Source organism: Solanum stenotomum, chromosome 9, assembly GCF_019186545.1.
Source record: "Solanum stenotomum isolate F172 chromosome 9, ASM1918654v1, whole genome shotgun sequence".
Taxonomy (NCBI): Eukaryota; Viridiplantae; Streptophyta; class Magnoliopsida; order Solanales; family Solanaceae; genus Solanum; species Solanum stenotomum.
The window spans coordinates 15,942,232-15,947,939 of NC_064290.1; the positions used below are offsets into that span (position 1 = coordinate 15,942,232).

Below are 5,708 nucleotides of genomic sequence, written 5' to 3' on the forward strand. Positions count from 1 at the left end.
TTTTGTCATCAATAGGATCAACTAGTGTTGGTACTTATGCTCAACAAATATATTATTTCTAAATTTAAAGCTAATTGTCAACACAAGATGGACAGAAATCGATCTTGCAAGAAAATCAATTTTGTCATCAATAGGATCAACTAGTGTTGGTACTTATGCTTAACAAATATATTATTTCTAAATTTAAAGCAAAGTGCCAACACTAGATGGACACAAATCGATCTTGCAAAAAAATCAATTTTGTCATCAATAGGATCAACTAGTGTTGGCACTTATGATTAACAAACAATCGATGGACACAAAAAATTATCACAAAATTAAAGCTAAGTATCAATAATAGATTGACACAAACAAATTATTGAAAACAATTGTACTTGAACTTTAGAAATTTAGAAGCACCAACCTTATCTCCTACTTTGATGAAAGAAGCAATATAGTCTTATATCAACTTTTTTAGATGTTGAGCTTCCTCAGTTCCCTAGCACGAAAAGTTCTAAAATTAGTTATATATAAACTTCAAATCCAACAATATTAGTTTTATATATATTCAAGTTTTAATAAGTTCAAGTTTTCAATTCAAGTTCATATCTAATTTCTAAAATTAATTAGTTATATATTCAAGCTAATTAGTTCCAAGTTCAAGTTCTAATTTCAAGTTCAAGTCTAAGTTCAACTTCAAATTTTAAGTTCATGTTGTAAGTTCAAGTTCTACGTTCAAGTTCAAATTCTAATTTCAAGTTCAAGTTCTAATTTCAAGTTCAAATTCTAAGTTCAAGTTCTAATTTCAAGTTCAAGTTCTAAGTTCAAGTTCTAAGTTCTAAGTTCTAAGTTCAACTTCAATTTCAAGTTCTAAGTTCAAGTTCAAGTTCAAGTTCTAAATTCAAGTACAAGTTCTAATTTCAAGTTCAAGTTCTAAGTTCAAGTTCAAGTTCTAAATTCAAGTTCTAAGTTCAAGTTCAAGTTATAAGTTCAAGTTCAAGTTATAAGTTCAAGTTCAAGTTCTAATTTCAAGTTCAAGTTTTAAGTTCATGTTCAAATTTTAAGTTCAAGTTCAATTTCTAAGTTCAAGTTCTAATTTCAAGTTCAAGTTCTAAGTTTAACTTCAAATTCTAAGTTCAAGTTCAAGTTCTAAGTTCAAGTTCAAGTTCTAATTTCAAGTTCAAGTTCCAAGTTCACGTTCAAGTTCTAAGTTCAAGTTCAAATTCTAACTTCAAGTTCAAGTTTTAAGTTCAAATTCTAATTTCCAATTCAAATTCTAAGTTTAACTTCAAATTCTAAGTTCAAGTTCTAACTTCAAGTTCAAGTTCAAGTTCTAAGTTCAAGTTCAAATTCTAAATTCATGTTCAAGTTTTAATTTCAAGTTCAAGTTCTAAGTTAAAGTTCGAATTCTAAGTTCAAGTTCAAGTTCTAGGTTCAAGTTCTAATTTCAATTTCAAGTTCTAAGTTTAACTTCAAATTCTAAGTTCAAGTTCAAGTTCTAAGTTCAAACTTAAGTTCTAATTTCAAGTTCAAGTTCCAAGTTCACATTCAAATTCTAAGTTCAAGTTCAAATTCTAAATTAAAGTTCAAGTTCTAAGTTCAAATTTTAATTTCAAATTCAAATTCTAAGTTTAACTTCAAATTGTAAGTTCAAGTTCAAGTTCAAGTTTTAAGTTCAAGTTCAAGTTCTAATTTTAAGTTCAAGTTCAAGTTCTAAGTTCAAGTTCAAGTTTTAACTTCATGTTCAAGTTCTAATTTCAAGTTCAAGTCCTAATTTCAAGTTCAAGTTCTAAGTTCAAGTTCAAGTTCTAAGTTCTAAGTTCAAGTTCAAGTTCAAGTTCAAGTTCTAAGTTCAAGTTCTAAATTCAAGTTCAAGTTCTAAGTTCAAGTTCAAGTTCAAGTTCAAGTTCTAATTTCAAGTTCAAGTTCTAAGTTCAAGTTCTAAATTCAAGTTCAAGTTCTAAGTTCAAGTTAAACATCTAATTTCAAGTCCTAATTTCAAGTTCAAGTTCAAATTCTAGGTTCAAGTTCAAGTTCTAAGTTCAAGTTCTAATTTCTAGTTCAAGTTCTAAGTTTAACTTCAAATTGTGAGTTCAAGTTCAGGTTCTAAGTTCAAGTTCAAGTTCTACTTTCAAGTTCAAGTTCCAAGTTCACGTTCAAGTTCTAAGTGCAAGTTCAAATTCTAAGTTGAAGTTCAAGTTCTAAGTTCAAATTCTAAATTCAAATTCAAGTTCAAGTTCTAAGTTCAAGTTCAAGTTCTAATTTCAAGTTCAAGTTCAAAGTTTAAGTTCAAATTCTAATTTCAAGTTCTACTTCTAAGTTCAAGTTCAAATTCTAAGTTCAAGTTCTAATTTCAAATTCAAGTTCTAAGTTCAAGTTCAAGTTCTAAGTTAAAGTTCAAGTTCAAGTTCTAAATTCAAGTTCAAGTTCTAATTTCAAGTTCAAGTTCTAAGTTCAAGTTCAAGTTCAAGTTCTAATTTTAAGTTCAAGTTCTAAGTTCAAGTTCAAGTTCAAATTCAAGTTCAAGTTCTAATTTCAAGTTCAAGTTCGAAGTACAAGTTCAAGTTCTAAGTTCAAGTTCAAGTTCTAATTTCGAGTTCAAGTTCTAACTTCAAGTAAAAATTCTAAGTTCAAGTTCAAGTTCTAATTTCAACTCCAATTTCTAAGTTTAACTTCAAATTCTAAGTTCAACTTCTAGTTCTAACTTCAAGTTCAAGTTATAATTTCAAGTTCAAGTTCCAAGTTCACGTTCAGGTTCTAAGTTCAAGTTCAAATTCTAAGTTCAAGTTCAAGTTCTAAGTTCAAATTCTAATTTCAAGTTCAAATTCTAAGTTTAACTTCAAATTCTAAGTTCAAGTTCAAATTCTAAGTTCTAAGTTCAAGTTCAAGTTCTAAGTTCAAGTTCAAGTTCTAAGTTGAAGTTCAAGTTCTAAATTCATATTCAAGTTCTAATTTCACGTTCAAGTTCTAAGTTCAAGTTCAAATTCTAAGTTCAAGTTTAAGTTCTAAGTTCAGGTTCTAATTTCGAGTTCAAGTTCTAAGTTTGACTTCAAATTCTAAGTTCAAGTTCAAGTACTAAGTTCAAATTCAAGTTCTAATTTCAAGTTCAAGTTCCAAGTTCACATTCAAGTTTTAAGTTCAAGTTCAAATTCTAAGTTCAAGTTCAAGTTCTAAGTTCAAATTAGAATTTCAAGTTCAAATTCTAAGTTTAACTTCAAATTCTAAGTTCAAGTTCAAGTTCAAGTTCAAGTTCTAATTTCAAATTCAAGTTCTAAGTTCAAGTTCAAGTTCTAACTTCAAGTTCAAGTTCTAACTTCACGTTCAAGTTCTAATTTCAAGTTCAAGTTCTAATTACAAGTTCAAGTTCTAAATTCAAGTTCAAGTTCTAAGTTCTCAGCTCAAGTTCTAAGTTCTAAGTTCAAGTTCTAAGTTTAAGTTCTAAATTCAAGTTCAAGTTCTAATTTGAAGTTCAAGTTCTAAGTTCAAGTTCAAGTTCAAGTTCTAAATTTAAGTTCAAGTTCTAAATTCAACTTCAAGTTCTAAGTTCAAGTTCAAGTTCTAATTTCAAGTTCAAGTTCTATGTTCAAGTTCAAATTCTAAGTTCAAGTTCAAGTTTTAAGTTCAAGTTTTAATTTCAAATTCAAGTTCAAATTCTAAGTTCAAGTTCAAGTTCTAAGTTCAAATTCTAAGTTCAAGTTCAAGTTCTAAATTCATGTTCAAGTTCTAATTTCAAATTCAAGTTCAAGTTCAAGTTTTAAGTTCAAGTTCAAGTTCAAGTTCTAATTTGATGTTCAAGTTCAAGTTCAAGTTCTAATTTGATGTTCAAGTTCTAAGTTCAAGTTCAAATTTTAAGATCAAGTTCAAGTTCTAAGTTCAAATTCTAAGTTCAAATTCTAATTTCAAGCTCAAAATCTAAGTTTAACTTCAAATTCTAACTTCAAGTTCAAGTTCTATGTTGAATTTCAAATTTTAATTTCAAGTTCAAGTTCCAAGTTCCAAGTTCAAGTTCTAAGTTCTAGTTCAAGTTCTAAATTCATGTTCAAGTACTAATTTCAAGTTCAAGTTCTAAGTTCAAGTTCAAGTTCTAATTTCAAGTTCAAGTTCAAGTTCTAAGTTCAAGTTCAAATTCTAAGTTCAAGTTAAAGTTCTAAGTTTAACTTCAAATTCTAAGTTCAAGTTCAAGTTCTAATTTCAAGTTCAAGTTCTAAGTTCACGTTCGAATTCTAAGTTCAACTTCAAATTCTAATTAAGTTCATGGCATTCAAACATTCATCATCTAAATTCATGACATTCAAACATTCATCTTCTACTCATAACACTTCAATTACTAATTTCTAACTTTAAATTAACACTTTACTAACTAGTCCTAAAATCAAATCCAAAAAAATCCCAATTTAACCTCAAATTACATATTCTCAAGTTTAAACTAGTCCTAAAATATAAAAATGTTAATTCTTTACTAACTAACAATGCCCAATTTTAAAATGCCTAATTTCTTTTTAAAGAAACCTTAAAATAAAATTCTTCAATTATCTATACCTAACTAACAATAATCAAATCAAATTAACAATTGAATAACACAACCAACAAACACAAACAATAATATACTAACAAACAAACAACTTTAATCCTTAGAATTAAAGCTAAGTATTAATACTAGATGGACACAAACACATTATTCAAAACAATTGTACTTGAACTTGAGAAATTTAGAAGCACCAACTTTATCTCCAACTTTGATGAAAGAAGCAATATAGTCCTATATCAACTTTTTTACATGTTGAGCTTCCTCAGTTGCCTAGCACAAAAAGTTCTTAATTAGTTAAATATAAACTTCATATCCAAGAATATTAGTTATATATATATATATATATACACACACTCAAGTTTTAATAAGTTCAAGTTTCAATTCAAGTTCATATCTAATTTCTAAACTTAATTAGTTATATATTCAAGCTAATTAGTTCCAAGTTCAAGTTCTAATTGCAAGTTCATATTCCTAATTAAGTTCAATTTAAAGTAAATTCAAGTTCTAATTAATTATAAGTTGTAATTTAAATCCCTAAAATTCTAAATTCAAACTAGCTAGCTAGTGTCCCAACTTCAAACTATTAATTAGTCCTAAAATAACAAATATAATTCAAACTATTAGTCCTAAATTCGAAATTCAAACTAGCCTTATAATCACAAATTGAAAGTACTCCTAGAATTCAAAAATCAAACTATAGTGCTAAAATCCTAAATTCAAACTATTAGTAGTCCTAAAATCTCAATAATAATTCAAACTAGTCCTAAATTCAAAATTCAAACTAGTCTTAAAATCACAAATTCAAACTAGCCCTAAATCCCAAAATCTAACTAGTGCTAAAATCCTAAATTAAAATTAGCTAGCTATTCCTAATCCCAAATTCAAACTATTAGTNAATTTAACTACACATCAACAGAAGTTTAATTTAATAAATTTAATTTATCGATCAAGTTAATTTTATAAATTTAAATTATATAACTCCTAATTATATAAATTTAATTTTATTGATCAACAAAAGTTTATCAATATCAAATTTAATATATAAATCTCCTTGAATTGATCATCGATATTTCTTTAATTGATAATGTATTTCATATCTAAACCACTAGTATATAAGACTTGATTTGTTAAACTACTCGAGGAGTATATAATTAATCAACGTATTTTATACTCCGATAAAGTATCGTTTACATGTCATCAT

At 26.8% G+C, this 5,708-nt stretch overlaps 1 long non-coding RNA gene across 1 annotated transcript in view; it reads right to left on the bottom strand.

Annotated features, from left to right (window-relative positions):
• Positions 1-4,779, bottom strand: part of LOC125876822 (uncharacterized) — a 7,367-nt gene extending 2,588 nt beyond the window's left edge. Inside the window, exons 1-2 of the long non-coding RNA XR_007447543.1 lie at positions 4,703-4,779; positions 404-478 (exon numbers count right to left, since the gene is read on the bottom strand). This is a non-coding gene — a long non-coding RNA (uncharacterized LOC125876822). The remainder of the gene's footprint in view (positions 1-403; positions 479-4,702) is intronic.
• Positions 4,780-5,708: the final 929 nt, after the last annotated feature.